The 24,231-nt window shown below is 35.9% G+C and overlaps 13 non-coding genes across 13 annotated transcripts; all 13 read right to left on the reverse strand.

Annotated features, from left to right (window-relative positions):
- Window positions 1-141: 141 nt before the first annotated feature.
- On the reverse strand, window positions 142-215 carry TRNAV-CAC (transfer RNA valine (anticodon CAC)). The gene has a single exon. It is a non-coding gene; the product is annotated as a tRNA-Val (tRNA).
- A 1,901-nt stretch (window positions 216-2,116) lies between these two features.
- On the reverse strand, window positions 2,117-2,190 carry TRNAV-CAC (transfer RNA valine (anticodon CAC)). Its single transcript has one exon. It is a non-coding gene; the product is annotated as a tRNA-Val (tRNA).
- A 1,897-nt stretch (window positions 2,191-4,087) lies between these two features.
- On the reverse strand, window positions 4,088-4,161 carry TRNAV-CAC (transfer RNA valine (anticodon CAC)). Its single transcript has one exon. It is a non-coding gene; the product is annotated as a tRNA-Val (tRNA).
- Window positions 4,162-6,061: 1,900 nt separating this feature from the next.
- Window positions 6,062-6,135, reverse strand: TRNAV-CAC (transfer RNA valine (anticodon CAC)). The gene has a single exon. It is a non-coding gene; the product is annotated as a tRNA-Val (tRNA).
- Window positions 6,136-8,032: 1,897 nt separating this feature from the next.
- Window positions 8,033-8,106, reverse strand: TRNAV-CAC (transfer RNA valine (anticodon CAC)). Its single transcript has one exon. It is a non-coding gene; the product is annotated as a tRNA-Val (tRNA).
- Window positions 8,107-10,002: 1,896 nt separating this feature from the next.
- TRNAV-CAC (transfer RNA valine (anticodon CAC)) lies at window positions 10,003-10,076 on the reverse strand. The gene has a single exon. It is a non-coding gene; the product is annotated as a tRNA-Val (tRNA).
- A 1,901-nt stretch (window positions 10,077-11,977) lies between these two features.
- TRNAV-CAC (transfer RNA valine (anticodon CAC)) lies at window positions 11,978-12,051 on the reverse strand. The gene has a single exon. It is a non-coding gene; the product is annotated as a tRNA-Val (tRNA).
- A 1,900-nt stretch (window positions 12,052-13,951) lies between these two features.
- Window positions 13,952-14,025, reverse strand: TRNAV-CAC (transfer RNA valine (anticodon CAC)). Its single transcript has one exon. It is a non-coding gene; the product is annotated as a tRNA-Val (tRNA).
- A 1,899-nt stretch (window positions 14,026-15,924) lies between these two features.
- On the reverse strand, window positions 15,925-15,998 carry TRNAV-CAC (transfer RNA valine (anticodon CAC)). Its single transcript has one exon. It is a non-coding gene; the product is annotated as a tRNA-Val (tRNA).
- A 1,900-nt stretch (window positions 15,999-17,898) lies between these two features.
- Window positions 17,899-17,972, reverse strand: TRNAV-CAC (transfer RNA valine (anticodon CAC)). Its single transcript has one exon. It is a non-coding gene; the product is annotated as a tRNA-Val (tRNA).
- Window positions 17,973-19,872: 1,900 nt separating this feature from the next.
- TRNAV-CAC (transfer RNA valine (anticodon CAC)) lies at window positions 19,873-19,946 on the reverse strand. The gene has a single exon. It is a non-coding gene; the product is annotated as a tRNA-Val (tRNA).
- A 1,898-nt stretch (window positions 19,947-21,844) lies between these two features.
- Window positions 21,845-21,918, reverse strand: TRNAV-CAC (transfer RNA valine (anticodon CAC)). The gene has a single exon. It is a non-coding gene; the product is annotated as a tRNA-Val (tRNA).
- A 1,894-nt stretch (window positions 21,919-23,812) lies between these two features.
- TRNAV-CAC (transfer RNA valine (anticodon CAC)) lies at window positions 23,813-23,886 on the reverse strand. Its single transcript has one exon. It is a non-coding gene; the product is annotated as a tRNA-Val (tRNA).
- Window positions 23,887-24,231: the final 345 nt, after the last annotated feature.

Below are 24,231 nucleotides of genomic sequence, written 5' to 3' on the forward strand. Positions count from 1 at the left end.
TTGCATATTTTGGACTAACTTCAAAGGGTGTCAATATAATTTACCCTAATTTATTTTCTTTATGAGGAGTAAAAAATAGTAGAATTTTTAATTAAATAAATAATGCATTTTTTTATTAGGGAAATTGCAAGTTTCACCCTATGTCTGAGGCCGGGTTCGAACCGGGGACCTCTAGTGTGTGAGACTAGCGTGATAACCAACTACACCACCCAGACAACCAACTTAATGCTTCCATCTAGCAAGCATCATCATTTTAAAATGAAGTTATAACTAACTAGGGAACTATCTCTCAAATTTTTAAATAAATGCTTAAACGATTTTGATCGGTGAATGGTTAAGACACGACTGAAATCTTAGCCAGTTAGGTTGTATGCAATTCTAGGGTGAATATCAAATATTAATTTTCCTGCATAAAAAATCTCTGTCATTGTTCATGATATCCATCTTTTAAGTTATTGATTCTTTTATCTATTATTGAGAAATGCACGTTTGACTCAATTCCTTTCTTAAAAGTTGTTTTTTGGTAGCCGTCCTCCTATCATATTCTACTAACACGTTCGTACCTGCTTCTTTCATTAACCTTTGTACTTTTGTCCTAGTCAACTGTACCATTTGATCTCTTTGCCGTGCTGTATCCTCCTTCGCTCTTCTAGACATATCTCCTCTTGATGTTCACTCCATCTGTCCTTAATAGGCCCTTCCAGGATTTCCACAGACGTTGCCAGATGATTCGAGTCGAAATATGCGATCCGTTCAAGGTAGCACTCAAGCTTGCTATACTCCGCTTAGAAGTAGTCCCTGAGAAGGAATAAGTTTTGAGATCTTCGAAAATCCTGCTGACATAGTATATACAGAAGCAAGTGCTCCAAAATCACACCTTTCTTGAACTTCTGGTTTCGACCCTTCGAGCATCCAAATCCAATTATATTTTTGTGTACATCTACTATAGTCTTTCTTGGGTTGATTTCTTTGAGGGAAACCAGTTTCTCCCACATTCTCTTGTACACCTGCCAAGTAGAAACATAAGATAATGATTCTTTAGTATTAACCTTAAAAGTGTGTGCCATTGGCCTAATGTTAGTCTCTTCTTCTTTTATCCTAGAGGTGTTGGGTTGACTTGAATTATCAGGAATTTACACTTCCTGTAAGTCAACTATTGCCTTCTCACCAGATCTGACGATAGACTCATGCAACCAGTATTTGAATTTATCGCTACAGGTTAGAATCATGTTATCTAGTTGCAGGTTTAGAGCCCTACTCTATCTATTCTCGGGCCATCATTGAAGGCAGTGCCTTTCGAATTGGTTCCACTAGTCGTTCCATATGAGCTAAAAACAAGTTTAGTATTCCTGATGGTGATAGGGACAGTATCAAGATCAGCTTGTTTGACTTGGCCAACTATGAGGCTTTAACTGTCAACTGTCCAAACTTCCTATCAAGGTCCTCAGGTTCTCCTTGAGATGCCTGGGCCTTGTGAGGATGGAGTCTGTTTCATTTGCTTCCACTATCCACAAACTTGCAAGAAGATTTTCATGAGATTTAACAATAACAACATTATAACAATAATATTGGCATTTAGTTTGTCATCTAATAATACGAGTTTTCTCAATCTTTTATTCACGTTTAATTTTTAGCAAAGCTTTAATATTCTCAATGTTAACTTTTAAAGTAAATTCTTTGGCTAGTAGAAACAAAGGATATTTCTTAAACACCTTCCAAATAGCATAAGAACTCCTTTTCATTGATATGCTAGACTTTGACATGTTGTTCAGTGATTAATCTTCCTATATATTTACATAGTTTTTCATCAGTAGTTGTTTTCTTCGTGAGCACTGTTATGCAGTCGTAGTCATTGGAAATTCAACTTACTTTCTCAGTGATGTCATCAAACACCATTAACGTCATAAGGGTGAAGTTTTTTTATAGCAATAAAGGATAGGGGGTGTTACTATAGCTACGAAAACCTCAGAGGGTGTTTGCATATTTTGGACTAACTTCAAAGGGTGTCAATATAATTTACCCTAATTTATTTTCTTTATGAGGAGTAAAAAATAGTAGAATTTTTAATTAAATAAATAATGCATTTTTTATTAGGAAAATTGCAAGTTTCACCCTATGTCTGAGCCCGGATTCGAACCGGGGACCTCTAGTGTGTGAGACTAGCGTGATAACCAACTACACCACCCAGACAACCAACTTAATGCTTCCATCTAGCAAGCATCATCATTTTAAAATGAAGTTATAACTAACTAGGGAACTGTCTCTCAAATTTTTAAATAAATGCTTAAAATATTTTGATCGGTGAATGGTTAAGACACGACTGGAATCTTAGCCACTTAGGTTGTATGCAATTCTAGGGTGAATATATCAAATATTAATTTTCCTGCATAAAAAATCTCTGTCATTGTTCCATGATATCTCTTAAGTTATTTATTCTTTTATCTATTATTGAGAAATGCATTTTTGACTCAATTCCTTTCTTAAAAGTTGTTTTTTGGTAGTCGTCCTCCTATCATATTCTACTAACACGTTCGTCCCTGCTTCTTTCATTAACCTTTGTACTTTAGTCCTAGTCAACTATACCATTTGATCTCTTTGCCGTGTCGTATCCTCCTTCGCTCTTCTAGACATATCTCCTCTTGATGTTCACTCCATCTCTCCTCAATAGGCCCTTCCAGGATTCCCACAGACGTTGCCAGATGATTCGAGTCGGAATATGCGATCCCTTCAAGGTAGGACTCAAGCTTGCTATACTCCGCTCAGAAGTAGTCCCTGAGAAGAAATAAGTTTTGAGATCTTCGAAAATCCTACTGACATAGTATATACAGAAGCAAGTGCTCCAATATCACACCTTTCTTGAACTTCTGGTTTCGACCCTTCGAGCATCCAAATCTGATTATATTTTTGTGTACATCTACTATAGTCTTTCTTGGGTTGATTTCTTTGAGGGAAACCAGTTTCTCCCACATTCTCTTGTATACCTGTTAAGTAGAAAATAAGATAATGATTCTTTAGTATTAACCTTAAAAGTGTCTGTCATTGGCCTAATGTTAGTCTCTTCTTCTTTTATCCTAGAGGTGTTGGGTTGACTTATATTATCAGGAATTTACACTTCATGTAAGTCAACTATTGCCTTCTCACCAGATCTGACGATGGACTCATGCAACCAGTATTTGAATTTATCGCTACAGGTTAGAATCATGTTATCTAGTTGCAGGTTTAGAGCCATACTCTATATATTCTCGGGCCATCATTGAAGGCAATGCCTTTCGAATTGGTTCCACTAGTCGTTCCATATGAGCTAAAAACAAGTTTAGTACTCCTGATAGTGATAGGGACAGTATCAAGATCAGCTTGTTTGACTTGGCCAACTATGAGGCTTTAACTGTCAACTGACCAAACTTCCTATCAAGGTCCTCAAGGTTCTCCTTGAGATGCCTGGGCCTTGTGATGATGGAGTCTGTTTCATTTGCTTCCACTATCCACAAACTTGCAAGAAGATTTTCATGAGATTTAACAATAACAACATTATAACAATATTGGCATTTAGTTTGTCATCTAATAATACGAGTTTTCTCCATCTTTTATTCACGTTTAATTTTTAGCAAAGCTTTAATATTCTCAATGTTAACTTTTAAAGTAAATTCTTTGGCTAGTAGAAACAAAGGATATTTCTTAAACACCTTCCAAATAGCATAAGAACTCCTTTTCATTGATATGCTAGACTTTGACATGTTGTTCAGTGATTAATCTTCCTATATATTTACATAGTTTTTCATCAGTAGTTGTTTTCTTCGTGAGCACTGTTATCCAGTCGTAGTCATTGGAAATTCAACTTACTTTCTCAGTGATGTCATCAAACACCATTAACGTCATAAGGGTGAAGTTTTTTTATAGCAATAAAGGATAGGGGGTGTTACTATAGCTACGAAAACCTCAGAGGGTGTTTGCATATTTTGGACTAACTTCAAAGGGTGTCAATATAATTTACCCTAATTTATTTTCTTTATGAGGAGTAAAAAATAGTAGAATTTTTAATTAAATAAATAATGCATTTTTTATTAGGAAAATTGCAAGTTTCACCCTATGTCTGAGCCCGGGTTCGAACCGGGGACCTCTAGTGTGTGAGACTAGCGTGATAACCAACTACACCACCCAGACAACCAACTTAATGCTTCCATCTAGCAAGCATCATCATTTTAAAATGAAGTTATAACTAACTAGGGAACTGTCTCTCAAATTTTTAAATAAATGCTTAAAAGATTTTGATCGGTGAATGGTTAAGACACGACTGGAATCTTAGCCACTTAGGTTGTATGCAATTCTAGGGTGAATATATCAAATATTAATTTTCCTGCATAAAAAATCTCTGTCATTGTTCCATGATATCTCTTAAGTTATTTATTCTTTTATCTATTATTGAGAAATGCATTTTTGACTCAATTCCTTTCTTAAAAGTTGTTTTTTGGTAGTCGTCCTCCTATCATATTCTACTAACACGTTCGTCCCTGCTTCTTTCATTAACCTTTGTACTTTAGTCCTAGTCAACTATACCATTTGATCTCTTTGCCGTGTCGTATCCTCCTTCGCTCTTCTAGACATATCTCCTCTTGATGTTCACTCCATCTCTCCTCAATAGGCCCTTCCAGGATTCCCACAGACGTTGCCAGATGATTCGAGTCGGAATATGCGATCCCTTCAAGGTAGGACTCAAGCTTGCTATACTCCGCTCAGAAGTAGTCCCTGAGAAGAAATAAGTTTTGAGATCTTCGAAAATCCTACTGACATAGTATATACAGAAGCAAGTGCTCCAATATCACACCTTTCTTGAACTTCTGGTTTCGACCCTTCGAGCATCCAAATCTGATTATATTTTTGTGTACATCTACTATAGTCTTTCTTGGGTTGATTTCTTTGAGGGAAACCAGTTTCTCCCACATTCTCTTGTATACCTGTTAAGTAGAAAATAAGATAATGATTCTTTAGTATTAACCTTAAAAGTGTCTGTCATTGGCCTAATGTTAGTCTCTTCTTCTTTTATCCTAGAGGTGTTGGGTTGACTTATATTATCAGGAATTTACACTTCATGTAAGTCAACTATTGCCTTCTCACCAGATCTGACGATGGACTCATGCAACCAGTATTTGAATTTATCGCTACAGGTTAGAATCATGTTATCTAGTTGCAGGTTTAGAGCCATACTCTATATATTCTCGGGCCATCATTGAAGGCAATGCCTTTCGAATTGGTTCCACTAGTCGTTCCATATGAGCTAAAAACAAGTTTAGTACTCCTGATAGTGATAGGGACAGTATCAAGATCAGCTTGTTTGACTTGGCCAACTATGAGGCTTTAACTGTCAACTGTCCAAACTTCCTATCAAGGTCCTCAAGGTTCTCCTTGAGATGTGTGGGCCTTGTGAGGATGGAGTCTGTTTCATTTGCTTCCACTATCCACAAACTTGCAAGAAGATTTTCATGAGATTTAACAATAACAACATTATAACAATAATATTGGCATTTAGTTTGTCATCTAATAATACGAGTTTTCTCAATCTTTTATTCACGTTTAATTTTTAGCAAAGCTTTAATATTCTCAATGTTAACTTTTAAAGTAAATTCTTTGGCTAGTAGAAACAAAGGATATTTCTTAAACACCTTCCAAATAGCATAAGAACTCCTTTTCATTGATATGCTAGACTTTGACATGTTGTTCAGTGATTAATCTTCCTATATATTTACATAGTTTTTCATCAGTAGTTGTTTTCTTCGTGAGCACTGTTATCCAGTCGTAGTCATTGGAAATTCAACTTACTTTCTCAGTGATGTCATCAAACACCATTAACGTCATAAGGGTGAAGTTTTTTTATAGCAATAAAGGATAGGGGGTGTTACTATAGCTACGAAAACCTCAGAGGGTGTTTGCATATTTTGGACTAACTTCAAAGGGTGTCAATATAATTTACCCTAATTTATTTTCTTTATGAGGAGTAAAAAATAGTAGAATTTTTAATTAAATAAATAATGCATTTTTTATTAGGAAAATTGCAAGTTTCACCCTATGTCTGAGCCCGGGTTCGAACCGGGGACCTCTAGTGTGTGAGACTAGCGTGATAACCAACTACACCACCCAAACAACCAACTTAATGCTTCCATCTAGCAAGCATCATCATTTTAAAATGAAGTTATAACTAACTAGGGAACTGTCTCTCAAATTTTTAAATAAATGCTTAAAAGATTTTGATCGGTGAATGGTTAAGACACGACTGGAATCTTAGCCACTTAGGTTGTATGCAATTCTAGGGTGAATATATCAAATATTAATTTTCCTGCATAAAAAATCTCTGTCATTGTTCCATGATATCTCTTAAGTTATTTATTCTTTTATCTATTATTGAGAAATGCATTTTTGACTCAATTCCTTTCTTAAAAGTTGTTTTTTGGTAGTCGTCCTCCTATCATATTCTACTAACACGTTCGTCCCTGCTTCTTTCATTAACCTTTGTACTTTAGTCCTAGTCAACTATACCATTTGATCTCTTTGCCGTGTCGTATCCTCCTTCGCTCTTCTAGACATATCTCCTCTTGATGTTCACTCCATCTCTCCTCAATAGGCCCTTCCAGGATTCCCACAGACGTTGCCAGATGATTCGAGTCGGAATATGCGATCCCTTCAAGGTAGGACTCAAGCTTGCTATACTCCGCTCAGAAGTAGTCCCTGAGAAGAAATAAGTTTTGAGATCTTCGAAAATCCTACTGACATAGTATATACAGAAGCAAGTGCTCCAATATCACACCTTTCTTGAACTTCTGGTTTCGACCCTTCGAGCATCCAAATCTGATTATATTTTTGTGTACATCTACTATAGTCTTTCTTGGGTTGATTTCTTTGAGGGAAACCAGTTTCTCCCACATTCTCTTGTATACCTGTTAAGTAGAAAATAAGATAATGATTCTTTAGTATTAACCTTAAAAGTGTCTGTCATTGGCCTAATGTTAGTCTCTTCTTCTTTTATCCTAGAGGTGTTGGGTTGACTTATATTATCAGGAATTTACACTTCATGTAAGTCAACTATTGCCTTCTCACCAGATCTGACGATGGACTCATGCAACCAGTATTTGAATTTATCGCTACAGGTTAGAATCATGTTATCTAGTTGCAGGTTTAGAGCCATACTCTATATATTCTCGGGCCATCATTGAAGGCAATGCCTTTCGAATTGGTTCCACTAGTCGTTCCATATGAGCTAAAAACAAGTTTAGTACTCCTGATAGTGATAGGGACAGTATCAAGATCAGCTTGTTTGACTTGGCCAACTATGAGGCTTTAACTGTCAACTGACCAAACTTCCTATCAAGGTCCTCAAGGTTCTCCTTGAGATGCCTGGGCCTTGTGAGGATGGAGTCTGTTTCATTTGCTTCCACTATCCACAAACTTGCAAGAAGATTTTCATGAGATTTAACAATAACAACATTATCACAATATTGGCATTTAGTTTGTCATCTAATAATACGAGTTTTCTCCATCTTTTATTCACGTTTAATTTTTAGCAAAGCTTTAATATTCTCAATGTTAACTTTTAAAGTAAATTCTTTGGCTAGTAGAAACAAAGGATATTTCTTCAACACCTTCCAAATAGCATAAGAACTCCTTTTCATTGATATGCTAGACTTTGACATGTTGTTCAGTGATTAATCTTCCTATATATTTACATAGTTTTTCATCAGTAGTTGTTTTCTTCGTGAGCACTGTTATCCAGTCGTAGTCATTGGAAATTCAACTTACTTTCTCAGTGATGTCATCAAACACCATTAACGTCATAAGGGTGAAGTTTTTTTATAGCAATAAAGGATAGGGGGTGTTACTATAGCTACGAAAACCTCAGAGGGTGTTTGCATATTTTGGACTAACTTCAAAGGGTGTCAATATAATTTACCCTAATTTATTTTCTTTATGAGGAGTAAAAAATAGTAGAATTTTTAATTAAATAAATAATGCATTTTTTATTAGGAAAATTGCAAGTTTCACCCTATGTCTGAGCCCGGGTTCGAACCGGGGACCTCTAGTGTGTGAGACTAGCGTGATAACCAACTACACCACCCAGACAACCAACTTAATGCTTCCATCTAGCAAGCATCATCATTTTAAAATGAAGTTATAACTAACTAGGGAACTGTCTCTCAAATTTTTAAATAAATGCTTAAAAGATTTTGATCGGTGAATGGTTAAGACACGACTGGAATCTTAGCCACTTAGGTTGTATGCAATTCTAGGGTGAATATATCAAATATTAATTTTCCTGCATAAAAAATCTCTGTCATTGTTCCGTGATATCTCTTTAGTTATTTATTCTTTTATCTATTATTGAGAAATGCATTTTTGACTCAATTCCTTTCTTAAAAGTTGTTTTTTGGTAGTTGTCCTCCTATCATATTCTACTAACACGTTCGTCCCTGCTTCTTTCATTAACCTTTGTACTTTAGTCCTAGTCAACTATACCATTTGATCTCTTTGCCGTGTCGTAACCTCCTTCGCTCTTCTAGACATATCTCCTCTTGATGTTCACTCCATCTCTCCTCAATAGGCCCTTCCAGGATTCCCACAGACGTTGCCAGATGATTCGAGACGGAATATGCGATCCCTTCAAGGTAGGACTCAAGCTTGCTATACTCCGCTCAGAAGTAGTCCCTGAGAAGAAATAAGTTTTGAGATCTTCGAAAATCCTGCTGACATAGTATATACAGAAGCAAGTGCTCCAAAATCACACCTTTCTTGAACTTCTGGTTTCGACCCTTCGAGCATCCAAATCCGATTATATTTTTGTGTACATCTACTATAGTCTTTCTTGGGTTGATTTCTTTGAGGGAAACCAGTTTCTCCCACATTCTCTTGTATACCTGTTAAGTAGAAAATAAGATAATGATTCTTTAGTATTAACCTTAAAAGTGTCTGTCATTGGCCTAATGTTAGTCTCTTCTTCTTTTATCCTAGAGGTGTTGGGTTGACTTATATTATCAGGAATTTACACTTCATGTAAGTCAACTATTGCCTTCTCACCAGATCTGACGATGGACTCATGCAACCAGTATTTGAATTTATCGCTACAGGTTAGAATCATGTTATCTAGTTGCAGGTTTAGAGCCCTACTCTATCTATTCTCGGGCCATCATTGAAGGCAGTGCCTTTCGAATTGGTTCCACTAGTCGTTCCATATGAGCTAAAAATAAGTTTAGTATTCCTGATGGTGATAGGAACAGTATCAAGATCAGCTTGTTGGACTTGGCCAACTATTTGGCTTTAACTGTCAACTGTCAAAACTTCCTATCAAGGTCCTCAAGGTTCTCCTTGAGATGCCTGGGCCTTGTGATGATGGAGTCTGTTTCATTTGCTTCCACTATCCACAAACTTGCAAGAAGATTTTCATGAGATTTAACAATAACAACATTATAACAATATTGGCATTTAGTTTGTCATCTAATAATACGAGTTTTCTCCATCTTTTATTCACGTTTAATTTTTAGCAAAGCTTTAATATTCTCAATGTTAACTTTTAAAGTAAATTCTTTGGCTAATAGAAACAAAGGATATTTCTTCAACACCTTCCAAATAGCATAAGAACTCCTTTTCATTGATATGCTAGAATTTGACATGTTGTTCAGTGATTAATCTTCCTATATATTTACATAGTTGTTCATCAGTAGTTGTTTTCTTCATCAGCATTGTTATCCATTCGTAGTCATTGGAAATTCAACTTACTTTCTCAGTGATGTCATCAAACACCATTAACGTCATAAGGGTGAAGTTTTTTTATAGCAATAAAGGATGGGGGTGTTACTATAGTTACGAAAACCTCAGAGGGTGTTTGCATATTTTGGACTAACTTCAAAGGGTGTCAATATAATTTACCCTAATTTACTTTCTTTCTGAGGAGTAAAAAATAGTAGAATTTTTAATTAAATAAATTATGCATTTTTCATTAAGAAAATTGCAAGTTTCACCCTATGTCTGAGCCCGGGTTCGAACCGGGGACCTCTAGTGTGTGAGACTAGCGTGATAACCAACTACACCACCCAGATAACCAACTTAATGCTTCCATCTAGCAAGCATCATCATTTTAAAATGAAGTTATAACTAACTAGGGAACTAGCTCTCAAATTTTTAATTAAATGATTAAACGATTTTGATCGGTGAATGGTTAAGACACGACTGAAATCTTAGCCAGTTAGATTGTATGCAATTCTAGGATGAATATCAAATATTAATTTTTCTGCATAAAAAATCTCTGTCATTGTTCATGATATCCATCTTTCAAGTTATTGATTCTTTTATCTATTATTGAGAAATGCACGTTTGACTCAATTCCTTTCTTAAAAGTTGTTTTTTGGTAGCCGTCCTCCTATCATATTCTACTAACACGTTCGTACCTGCTTCTTTCATTAACCTTTGTACTTTAGTCCTAGTCAACTGTACCATTTGATCTCTTTGTCGTGTTGTATCCTCCTTCGCTCTTCTAGACATATCTCCTCTTGATGTTCACTCCATCTGTCCTTAATAGGCCCTTCCAGGATTCCCACAGACGTTGCCAGATGATTCGAGTCGAAATATGAGATCCGTTCAAGGTAGCACTCAAGCTTGCTATACTCCACTCAGAAGTAGTCCCCGAGAAGGAATAAGTTTTGAGATCTTCGAAAATCCTGCTGACATAGTATATACAGAAGCAAGTGCTCCAAAATCACACCTTTCTTGAACTTCTGGTTTCGACCCTTCGAGCATCCAAATCCGATTATATTTTTGTGTAGATCTACTATAGTCTTTCTTGGGTTGATTTCTTTGAGGGAAACCAGTTTCTCCCACATTCTCTTGTACACCTGCCAAGTAGAAACATAAGATAATGATTCTTTAGTATTAACCTTAAAAGTGTGTGCCATTGGCCTAATGTTAGTCTCTTCTTCTTTTATCCTAGAGGTGTTGGGTTGACTTGAATTATCAGGAATTTACACTTCCTGTAAGTCAACTATTGCCTTCTCATCAGATCTGACGATGGACTCATGCAACCAGTATTTGAATTTATCGCTACAGGTTAGAATCATGTTATCTAGTTGCAGGTTTAGAGCCCTACTCTATCTATTCTCGGGCCATCATTGAAGGCAGTGCCTTTCGAATTGGTTCCACTAGTCGTTCCATATGAGCTAAAAACAAGTTTAGTATTCCTGATGGTGATAGGGACAGTATCAAGATCAGCTTGTTTGACTTGGCCAACTATGAGGCTTTAACTGTCAACTGTCCAAACTTCCTATCAAGGTCCTCAGGTTCTCCTTGAGATGCCTGGGCCTTGTGAGGATGGAGTCTGTTTCATTTGCTTCCACTATCCACAAACTTGCAAGAAGATTTTCATGAGATTTAACAATAACAACATTATAACAATAATATTGGCATTTAGTTTGTCATCTAATAATACGAGTTTTCTCAATCTTTTATTCACGTTTAATTTTTAGCAAAGCTTTAATATTCTCAATGTTAACTTTTAAAGTAAATTCTTTGGCTAGTAGAAACAAAGGATATTTCTTAAACACCTTCCAAATAGCATAAGAACTCCTTTTCATTGATATGCTAGACTTTGACATGTTGTTCAGTGATTAATCTTCCTATATATTTACATAGTTTTTCATCAGTAGTTGTTTTCTTCATGAGCACTGTTATCCAGTCGTAGTCATTGGAAATTCAACTTACTTTCTCAGTGATGTCATCAAACACCATTAACGTCATAAGGGTGAAGTTTTTTTATAGCAATAAAGGACAGGGGGTGTTACTATAGCTACGAAAACCTCAGAGGGTGTTTGCATATTTTGGACTAACTTCAAAGGGTGTCAATATAATTTACCCTAATTTATTTTCTTTATGAGGAGTAAAAAGTAGTAGAATTTTTAATTAAATAAATAATGCATTTTTTATTAGGAAAATTGCAAGTTTCACCCTATGTCTGAGCCCGGGTTCGAACCGGGGACCTCTAGTGTGTGAGACTAGCGTGATAACCAACTACACCACCCAGACAACCAACTTAATGCTTCCATCTAGCAAGCATCATCATTTTAAAATGAAGTTATAACTAACTAGGGAACTGTCTCTCAAATTTTTAAATAAATGCTTAAAAGATTTTGATCGGTGAATGGTTAAGACACGACTGGAATCTTAGCCACTTAGGTTGTATGCAATTCTAGGGTGAATATATCAAATATTAATTTTCCTGCATAAAAAATCTCTGTCATTGTTCCATGATATCTCTTAAGTTATTTATTCTTTTATCTATTATTGAGAAATGCATTTTTGACTCAATTCCTTTCTTAAAAGTTGTTTTTTGGTAGTCGTCCTCCTATCATATTCTACTAACACGTTCGTCCCTGCTTCTTTCATTAACCTTTGTACTTTAGTCCTAGTCAACTATACCATTTGATCTCTTTGCCGTGTCGTATCCTCCTTCGCTCTTCTAGACATATCTCCTCTTGATGTTCACTCCATCTCTCCTCAATAGGCCCTTCCAGGATTCCCACAGACGTTGCCAGATGATTCGAGTCGGAATATGCGATCCCTTCAAGGTAGGACTCAAGCTTGCTATACTCCGCTCAGAAGTAGTCCCTGAGAAGAAATAAGTTTTGAGATCTTCGAAAATCCTACTGACATAGTATATACAGAAGCAAGTGCTCCAATATCACACCTTTCTTGAACTTCTGGTTTCGACCCTTCGAGCATCCAAATCTGATTATATTTTTGTGTACATCTACTATAGTCTTTCTTGGGTTGATTTCTTTGAGGGAAACCAGTTTCTCCCACATTCTCTTGTATACCTGTTAAGTAGAAAATAAGATAATGATTCTTTAGTATTAACCTTAAAAGTGTCTGTCATTGGCCTAATGTTAGTCTCTTCTTCTTTTATCCTAGAGGTGTTGGGTTGACTTATATTATCAGGAATTTACACTTCATGTAAGTCAACTATTGCCTTCTCACCAGATCTGACGATGGACTCATGCAACCAGTATTTGAATTTATCGCTACAGGTTAGAATCATGTTATCTAGTTGCAGGTTTAGAGCCATACTCTATATATTCTCGGGCCATCATTGAAGGCAATGCCTTTCGAATTGGTTCCACTAGTCGTTCCATATGAGCTAAAAACAAGTTTAGTACTCCTGATAGTGATAGGGACAATATCAAGATCAGCTTGTTTGACTTGGCCAACTATGAGGCTTTAACTGTCAACTGACCAAACTTCCTATCAAGGTCCTCAAGGTTCTCCTTGAGATGCCTGGGCCTTGTGAGGATGGAGTCTGTTTCATTTGCTTCCACTATCCACAAACTTGCAAGAAGATTTTCATGAGATTTAACAATAACAACATTATAACAATAATATTGGCATTTAGTTTGTCATCTAATAATACGAGTTTTCTCAATCTTTTATTCACGTTTAATTTTTAGCAAAGCTTTAATATTCTCAATGTTAACTTTTAAAGTAAATTCTTTGGCTAGTAGAAACAAAGGATATTTCTTAAACACCTTCCAAATAGCATAAGAACTCCTTTTCATTGATATGCTAGACTTTGACATGTTGTTCAGTGATTAATCTTCCTATATATTTACATAGTTTTTCATCAGTAGTTGTTTTCTTCGTGAGCACTGTTATCCAGTCGTAGTCATTGGAAATTCAACTTACTTTCTCAGTGATGTCATCAAACACCATTAACGTCATAAGGGTGAAGTTTTTTTATAGCAATAAAGGATAGGGGGTGTTACTATAGCTACGAAAACCTCAGAGGGTGTTTGCATATTTTGGACTAACTTCAAAGGGTGTCAATATAATTTACCCTAATTTATTTTCTTTATGAGGAGTAAAAAATAGTAGAATTTTTAATTAAATAAATAATGCATTTTTTATTAGGAAAATTGCAAGTTTCACCCTATGTCTGAGCCCGGGTTCGAACCGGGGACCTCTAGTGTGTGAGACTAGCGTGATAACCAACTACACCACCCAGACAACCAACTTAATGCTTCCATCTAGCAAGCATCATCATTTTAAAATGAAGTTATAACTAACTAGGGAACTGTCTCTCAAATTTTTAAATAAATGCTTAAAAGATTTTGATCGGTGAATGGTTAAGACACGACTGGAATCTTAGCCACTTAGGTTGTATGCAATTCTAGGGTGAATATATCAAATATTAATTTTCCTGCATAAAAAATCTCTGTCATTGTTCCATGATATCTCTTAAGTTATTTATTCTTTTATCTATTATTGAGAAATGCATTTTTGACTCAATTCCTTTCTTAAGAGTTGTTTTTTGGTAGTTGTCCTCCTATCATATTCTACTAACACGTTCGTCCCTGCTTCTTTCATTAACCTTTGTACTTTAGTCCTAGTCAACTATACCATTTGATCTCTTTGCCGTGTCGTAACCTCCTTCGCTCTTCTAGACATATCTCCTCTTGATGTTCACTCCATCTCTCCTCAATAGGCCCTTCCAGGATTCCCACAGACGTTGCCAGATGATTCGAGTCGGAATATGCGATCCCTTCAATGTAGGACTCAAGCTTGCTATACTCCGCTCAGAAGTAGTCCCTGAGAAGAAATAAGTTTTGAGATCTTCGAAAATCCTGCTGACATAGTATATACAGAAGCAAGTGCTCCAAAATCACACCTTTCTTGAACTTCTGGTTTCGACCCTTCGAGCATCCAAATCCGATTATATTTTTGTGTACATCTACTATAGTCTTTCTTGGGTTGATTTCTTTGAGGGAAACCAGTTTCTCCCACATTCTCTTGTACACCTGCCAAGTAGAAACATAAGATAATGATTCATTAATATTAACCTAAAAAGTGTGTGCCATTGGCCTAATGTTAGTCTCTTCTTCTTTTATCCTAGAGGTGTTGGGTTGACTTGAATTATCAGGAATTTACACTTCCTGTAAGTCAACTATTGCCTTCTCACCAGATCTGACGATGGACTCATGCAACCAGTATTTGAATTTATCGCTACAGGTTAGAATCATGTTATCTAGTTGCAGGTTTAGAGCCCTACTCTATCTATTCTCGGGCCATCATTGAAGGCAGTGCCTTTCGAATTGGTTCCACTAGTCGTTCCATATGAGCTAAAAACAAGTTTAGTATTCCTGATGGTGATAGGGACAGTATCAAGATCAGCTTGTTTGACTTGGCCAACTATGAGGCTTTAACTGTCAACTGTCCAAACTTCCTATCAAGGTCCTCAGGTTCTCCTTGAGATGCCTGGGCTTGTGAGGATGGAGTCTGTTTCATTTGCTTCCACTATCCACAAACTTGCAAGAAGATTTTCATGAGATTTAACAATAACAACATTATAACAATAATATTGGCATTTAGTTTGTCATCTAATAATACGAGTTTTTTCAATCTTTTATTCACGTTTAATTTTTAGCAAAGCTTTAATATTCTCAATGTTAACTTTTAAAGTAAATTCTTTGGCTAGTAGAAACAAAGGATATTTCTTAAACACCTTCCAAATAGCATAAGAACTCCTTTTCATTGATATGCTAGACTTTGACATGTTGTTCAGTGATTAATCTTCCTATATATTTACATAGTTTTTCATCAGTAGTTGTTTTCTTCATGAGCACTGTTATCCAGTCGTAGTCATTGGAAATTCTACTTACTTTCTCAGTGATGTCATCAAACACCATTAACGTCATAAGGGTGAAGTTTTTTTATAGCAATAAAGGATAGGGGGTGTTACTATAGCTACGAAAACCTCAGAGGGTGTTTGCATATTTTGGACTAACTTTAAAGGGTGTCAATATAATTTACCCTAATTTATTTTCTTTATGAGGAGTAAAAAGTAGTAGAATTTTTAATTAAATAAATAATGCATTTTTTATTAGGAAAATTGCAAGTTTCACCCTATGTCTGAGCCCGGGTTCGAACCGGGGACCTCTAGTGTGTGAGACTAGCGTGATAACCAACTACACCACCCAGACAACCAACTTAATGCTTCCATCTAGCAAGCATCATCATTTTAAAATGAAGTTATAACTAACTAGGGAACTGTCTCTCAAATTTTTAAATAAATGCTTAAAAGATTTTGATCGGTGAATGGTTAAGACACGACTGGAATCTTAGCCACTTAGGTTGTATGCAATTCTAGGGTGAATATATCAAATATTAATTTTCCTGCATAAAAAATCTCTGTCATTGTTCCATGATATCTCTTAAGTTATTTATTCTTTTATCTATTATTGAGAAATGCATTTTTGACTCAATTCCTTTCTTAAAAGTTGTTTTTTGGTAGTCGTCCTCCTATCATATTCTACTAACACGTTCGTCCCTGCTTCTTTCATTAACCTTTGTACTTTAGTCCTAGTCAACTATACCATTTGATCTCTTTGCCGTGTCGTATCCTCCTTCGCTCTTCTAGACATATCTCCTCTTGATGTTCACTCCATCTCTCCTCAATAGGCCCTTCCAGGATTCCCACAGACGTTGCCAGATGATTCGAGTCGGAATATGCGATCCCTTCAAGGTAGGACTCAAGCTTGCTATACTCCGCTCAGAAGTAGTCCCTGAGAAGAAATAAGTTTTGAGATCTTCGAAAATCCTACTGACATAGTATATACAGAAGCAAGTGCTCCAATATCACACCTTTCTTGAACTTCTGGTTTCGACCCTTCGAGCATCCAAATCTGATTATATTTTTGTGTACATCTACTATAGTCTTTCTTGGGTTGATTTCTTTGAGGGAAACCAGTTTCTCCCACATTCTCTTGTATACCTGTTAAGTAGAAAATAAGATAATGATTCTTTAGTATTAACCTTAAAAGTGTCTGTCATTGGCCTAATGTTAGTCTCTTCTTCTTTTATCCTAGAGGTGTTGGGTTGACTTATATTATCAGGAATTTACACTTCATGTAAGTCAACTATTGCCTTCTCACCAGATCTGACGATGGACTCATGCAACCAGTATTTGAATTTATCGCTACAGGTTAGAATCATGTTATCTAGTTGCAGGTTTAGAGCCATACTCTATATATTCTCGGGCCATCATTGAAGGCAATGCCTTTCGAATTGGTTCCACTAGTCGTTCCATATGAGCTAAAAACAAGTTTAGTACTCCTGATAGTGATAGGGACAATATCAAGATCAGCTTGTTTGACTTGGCCAACTATGAGGCTTTAACTGTCAACTGACCAAACTTCCTATCAAGGTCCTCAAGGTTCTCCTTGAGATGCCTGGGCCTTGTGAGGATGGAGTCTGTTTCATTTGCTTCCACTATCCACAAACTTGCAAGAAGATTTTCATGAGATTTAACAATAACAACATTATAACAATAATATTGGCATTTAGTTTGTCATCTAATAATACGAGTTTTCTCAATCTTTTATTCACGTTTAATTTTTAGCAAAGCTTTAATATTCTCAATGTTAACTTTTAAAGTAAATTCTTTGGCTAGTAGAAACAAAGGATATTTCTTAAACACCTTCCAAATAGCATAAGAACTCCTTTTCATTGATATGCTAGACTTTGACATGTTGTTCAGTGATTAATCTTCCTATATATTTACATAGTTTTTCATCAGTAGTTGTTTTCTTCGTGAGCACTGTTATCCAGTCGTAGTCATTGGAAATTCAACTTACTTTCTCAGTGATGTCATCAAACACCATTAACGTCATAAGGGTGAAGTTTTTTTATAGCAATAAAGGATAGGGGGTGTTACTATAGCTACGAAAACCTCAGAGGGTGTTTGCATATTTTGGACTAACTTCAAAGGGTGTCAATATAATTTACCCTAATTTATTTTCTTTATGAGGAGTAAAAAATAGTAGAATTTTTAATTAAATAAATAATGCATTTTTTATTAGGAAAATTGCAAGTTTCACCCTATGTCTGAGCCCGGGTTCGAACCGGGGACCTCTAGTGTGTGAGACTAGCGTGATAACCAACTACACCACCCAGACAACCAACTTAATGCTTCCATCTAGCAAGCATCATCATTTTAAAATGAAGTTATAACTAACTAGGGAACTGTCTCTCAAATTTTTAAATAAATGCTTAAAAGATTTTGATCGGTGAATGGTTAAGACACGACTGGAATCTTAGCCACTTAGGTTGTATGCAATTCTAGGGTGAATATATCAAATATTAATTTTCCTGCATAAAAAATCTCTGTCATTGTTCCATGATATCTCTTAAGTTATTTATTCTTTTATCTATTATTGAGAAATGCATTTTTGACTCAATTCCTTTCTTAAGAGTTGTTTTTTGGTAGTTGTCCTCCTATCATATTCTACTAACACGTTCGTCCCTGCTTCTTTCATTAACCTTTGTACTTTAGTCCTAGTCAACTATACCATTTGATCTCTTTGCCGTGTCGTATCCTCCTTCGCTCTTCTAGACATATCTCCTCTTGATGTTCACTCCATCTCTCCTCAATAGGCCCTTCCAGGATTCCCACAGACGTTGCCAGATGATTCGAGTCGGAATATGCGATCCCTTCAAGGTAGGACTCAAGCTTGCTATACTCCGCTCAGAAGTAGTCCCTGAGAAGAAATAAGTTTTGAGATCTTCGAAAATCCTACTGACATAGTATATACAGAAGCAAGTGCTCCAATATCACACCTTTCTTGAACTTCTGGTTTCGACCCTTCGAGCATCCAAATCTGATTATATTTTTGTGTACATCTACTATAGTCTTTCTTGGGTTGATTTCTTTGAGGGAAACCAGTTTCTCCCACATTCTCTTGTATACCTGTTAAGTAGAAAATAAGATAATGATTCTTTAGTATTAACCTTAAAAGTGTCTGTCATTGGCCTAATGTTAGTCACTTCTTCTTTTATCCTAGAGGTGTTGGGTTGACTTATATTATCAGGAATTTACACTTCATGTAAGTCAACTATTGCCTTCTCACCAGATCTGACGATGGACTCATGCAACCAGTATTTGAATTTATCGCTACAGGTTAGAATCATGTTATCTAGTTGCAGGTTTAGAGCCATACTCTATATATTCTCGGGCCATCATTGAAGGCAATGCCTTTCGAATTGGTTCCACTAGTCGTTCCATATGAGCTAAAAACAAGTTTAGTACTCCTGATAGGGATAGGGACAGTATCAAGATCAGCTTGTTTGACTTGGCCAACTATGAGGCTTTAACTGTCAACTGTCCAAACTTCCTATCAAGGTCCTCAAGGTTCTCCTTGAGATGCCTGGGCCTTGTGAGGATGGAGTCTGTTTCATTTGCTTCCACTATCCACAAACTTGCAAGAAGATTTTCATGAGATTTAACAATAACAACATTATAACAATAATATTGGCATTTAGTTTGTCATCTAATAATACGAGTTTTCTCAATCTTTTATTCACGTTTAATTTTTAGCAAAGCTTTAATATTCTCAATGTTAACTTTTAAAGTAAATTCTTTGGCTAGTAGAAACAAAGGATATTTCTTAAACACCTTCCAAATAGCATAAGAACTCCTTTTCATTGATATGCTAGACTTTGACATGTTGTTCAGTGATTAATCTTCCTATATATTTACATAGTTTTTCATCAGTAGTTGTTTTCTTCGTGAGCACTGTTATCCAGTCGTAGTCATTGGAAATTCAACTTACTTTCTCAGTGATGTCATCAAACACCATTAACGTCATAAGGGTGAAGTTTTTTTATAGCAATAAAGGATAGGGGGTGTTACTATAGCTACGAAAACCTCAGAGGGTGTTTGCATATTTTGGACTAACTTCAAAGGGTGTCAATATAATTTACCCTAATTTATTTTCTTTATGAGGAGTAAAAAATAGTAGAATTTTTAATTAAATAAATAATGCATTTTTTATTAGGAAAATTGCAAGTTTCACCCTATGTCTGAGCCCGGGTTCGAACCGGGGACCTCTAGTGTGTGAGACTAGCGTGATAACCAACTACACCACCCAGACAACCAACTTAATGCTTCCATCTAGCAAGCATCATCATTTTAAAATGAAGTTATAACTAACTAGGGAACTGTCTCTCAAATTTTTAAATAAATGCTTAAAAGATTTTGATCGGTGAATGGTTAAGACACGACTGGAATCTTAGCCACTTAGGTTGTATGCAATTCTAGGGTGAATATATCAAATATTAATTTTCCTGCCTAAAAAATCTCTGTCATTGTTCCATGATATCTCTTAAGTTATTTATTCTTTTATCTATTATTGAGAAATGCATTTTTGACTCAATTCCTTTCTTAAGAGTTGTTTTTTGGTAGTTGTCCTCCTATCATATTCTACTAACACGTTCGTCCCTGCTTCTTTCATTAACCTTTGTACTTTAGTCCTAGTCAACTATACCATTTGATCTCTTTGCCGTGTCGTAACCTCCTTCGCTCTTCTAGACATATCTCCTCTTGATGTTCACTCCATCTCTCCTCAATAGGCCCTTCCAGGATTCCCACAGACGTTGCCAGATGATTCGAGTCGGAATATGCGATCCCTTCAAGGTAGGACTCAAGCTTGCTATACTCCGCTCAGAAGTAGTCCCTGAGAAGAAATAAGTTTTGAGATCTTCGAAAATCCTGCTGACATAGTATATACAGAAGCAAGTGCTCCAAAATCACACCTTTCTTGAACTTCTGGTTTCGACCCTTCGAGCATCCAAATCCGATTATATTTTTGTGTACATCTACTATAGTCTTTCTTGGGTTGATTTCTTTGAGGGAAACCAGTTTCTCCCACATTCTCTTGTACACCTGCCAAGTAGAAACATAAGATAATGATTCATTAATATTAACCTAAAAAGTGTGTGCCATTGGCCTAATGTTAGTCTCTTCTTCTTTTATCCTAGAGGTGTTGGGTTGACTTGAATTATCAGGAATTTACACTTCCTGTAAGTCAACTATTGCCTTCTCACCAGATCTGACGATGGACTCATGCAACCAGTATTTGAATTTATCGCTACAAGTTAGAATCATGTTATCTAGTTGCAGGTTTAGAGCCCTACTCTATCTATTCTCGGGCCATCATTGAAGGCAGTGCCTTTCGAATTGGTTCCACTAGTCGTTCCATATGAGCTAAAAACAAGTTTAGTATTCCTGATGGTGATAGGGACAGTATCAAGATCAGCTTGTTTGACTTGGCCAACTATGAGGCTTTAACTGTCAACTGTCCAAACTTCCTATCAAGGTCCTCAGGTTCTCCTTGAGATGCCTGGGCTTGTGAGGATGGAGTCTGTTTCATTTGCTTCCACTATCCACAAACTTGCAAGAAGATTTTCATGAGATTTAACAATAACAACATTATAACAATAATATTGGCATTTAGTTTGTCATCTAATAATACGAGTTTTTTCAATCTTTTATTCACGTTTAATTTTTAGCAAAGCTTTAATATTCTCAATGTTAACTTTTAAAGTAAATTCTTTGGCTAGTAGAAACAAAGGATATTTCTTAAACACCTTCCAAATAGCATAAGAACTCCTTTTCATTGATATGCTAGACTTTGACATGTTGTTCAGTGATTAATCTTCCTATATATTTACATAGTTGTTCATCAGTAGTTGTTTTCTTCATCAGCATTGTTATCCATTCGTAGTCATTGGAAATTCAACTTACTTTCTCAGTGATGTCATCAAACACCATTAACGTCATAAGGGTGAAGTTTTTTTATAGCAATAAAGGATGGGGGTGTTACTATAGTTACGAAAACCTCAGAGGGTGTTTGCATATTTTGGACTAACTTCAAAGGGTGTCAATATAATTTACCCTAATTTACTTTCTTTCTGAGGAGTAAAAAATAGTAGAATTTTTAATTAAATAAATTATGCATTTTTCATTAAGAAAATTGCAAGTTTCACCCTATGTCTGAGCCCGGGTTCGAACCGGGGACCTCTAGTGTGTGAGACTAGCGTGATAACCAACTACACCACCCAGACAACCAACTTAATGCTTCCATCTAGCAAGCATCATCATTTTAAAATGAAGTTATAACTAACTAGGGAACTGTCTCTCAAATTTTTAAATAAATGCTTAAAAGATTTTGATCGGTGAATGGTTAAGACACGACTGGAATCTTAGCCACTTAGGTTGTATGCAATTCTAGGGTGAATATATCAAATATTAATTTTCCTGCATAAAAAATCTCTGTCATTGTTCCATGATATCTCTTAAGTTATTTATTCTTTTATCTATTATTGAGAAATGCATTTTTGACTCAATTCCTTTCTTAAAAGTTGTTTTTTGGTAGTTGTCCTCCTATCATATTCTACTAACACGTTCGTCCCTGCTTCTTTCATTAACCTTTGTACTTTAGTCCTAGTCAACTATATCATTTGATCTCTTTGCCGTGTCGTAACCTCCTTCGCTCTTCTAGACATATCTCCTCTTGATGTTCACTCCATCTCTCCTCAATAGGCCCTTCCAGGATTCCCACAGACGTTGCCAGATGATTCGAGTCGGAATATGCGATCCCTTCAAGGTAGGACTCAAGCTTGCTATACTCCGCTCAGAAGTAGTCCCTGAGAAGAAATAAGTTTTGAGATCTTCGAAAATCCTGCTGACATAGTATATACAGAAGCAAGTGCTCCAAAATCACACCTTTCTTGAACTTCTGGTTTCGACCCTTCGAGCATCCAAATCCGATTATATTTTTGTGTACATCTACTATAGTCTTCCTTGGGTTGATTTCTTTGAGGGAAACCAGTTTCTCCCACATTCTCTTGTACACCTGCCAAGTAGAAACATAAGATAATGATTCATTAATATTAACCTAAAAAGTGTGTGCCATTGGCCTAATGTTAGTCTCTTCTTCTTTTATCCTAGAGGTGTTGGGTTGACTTGAATTATCAGGAATTTACACTTCCTGTAAGTCAACTATTGCCTTCTCACCAGATCTGACGATGGACTCATGCAACCAGTATTTGAATTTATCGCTACAGGTTAGAATCATGTTATCTAGTTGCAGGTTTAGAGCCATACTCTATATATTCTCGGGCCATCATTGAAGGCAATGCCTTTCGAATTGGTTCCACTAGTCGTTCCATATGAGCTAAAAACAAGTTTAGTACTCCTGATAGTGATAGGGACAGTATCAAGATCAGCTTGTTTGACTTGGCCAACTATGAGGCTTTAACTGTCAACTGACCAAACTTCCTATCAAGGTCCTCAAGGTTCTCCTTGAGATGCCTGGGCCTTGTGAGGATGGAGTCTGTTTCATTTGCTTCCACTATCCACAAACTTGCAAGAAGATTTTCATGAGATTTAACAATAACAACATTATAACAATATTGGCATTTAGTTTGTCATCTAATAATACGAGTTTTCTCCATCTTTTATTCACGTTTAATTTTTAGCAAAGCTTTAATATTCTCAATGTTAACTTTTAAAGTAAATTCTTTGGCTAGTAGAAACAAAGGATATTTCTTCAACACCTTCCAAATAGCATAAGAACTCCTTTTCATTGATATGCTAGACTTTGACATGTTGTTCAGTGATTAATCTTCCTATATATTTACATAGTTGTTCATCAGTAGTTGTTTTCTTCATCAGCATTGTTATCCATTCGTAGTCATTGGAAATTCAACTTACTTTCTCAGTGATGTCATCAAACACCATTAACGTCATAAGGGTGAAGTTTTTTTATAGCAATAAAGGATGGGGGTGTTACTATAGTTACGAAAACCTCAGAGGGTGTTTGCATATTTTGGACTAACTTCAAAGGGTGTCAATATAATTTACCCTAATTTACTTTCTTTCTGAGTAAAAAATAGTAGAATTTTTAATTAAAAAAATTATGCATTTTTCATTAAGAAAATTGCAAGTTTCACCCTATGTCTGAGCCCGGGTTCGAACCGAGAACCTCTAGTGTGTGAGACTAGCGTGATAACCAACTACACCACCCAGACAACCAACTTAATGCTTCCATCTAGCAAGCATCATCATTTTAAAATGAAGTTATAACTAACTAGGGAACTAGCTCTCAAATTTTTAAATAAATGCTTAAAAGATTTTGATCGGTGAATGGTTAAGACACGACTGAAATCTTAGCCAGTTAGGTTGTATGCAATTTTAGGGTGAATATCAAATATTAATTTTTCTGCATAAAAAATCTCTGTCATTGTTCCATGATCTCCATCTCTTAAGTTATTGATTCTTTTATCTATTATTGAGAAATGCATTTTTTACTCAATTCCTTTCTTAAAAGTTTTTTTTTGGTAGCCGTCCTCCTATCATATTCTACTAACACGTTC

This window comes from Sesamum indicum, linkage group LG10 (genome assembly GCF_026168435.1).
Source record: "Sesamum indicum cultivar Baizhima isolate 11 linkage group LG10, ASM2616843v1, whole genome shotgun sequence".
NCBI lineage: Eukaryota > Viridiplantae > Streptophyta > Magnoliopsida > Lamiales > Pedaliaceae > Sesamum > Sesamum indicum.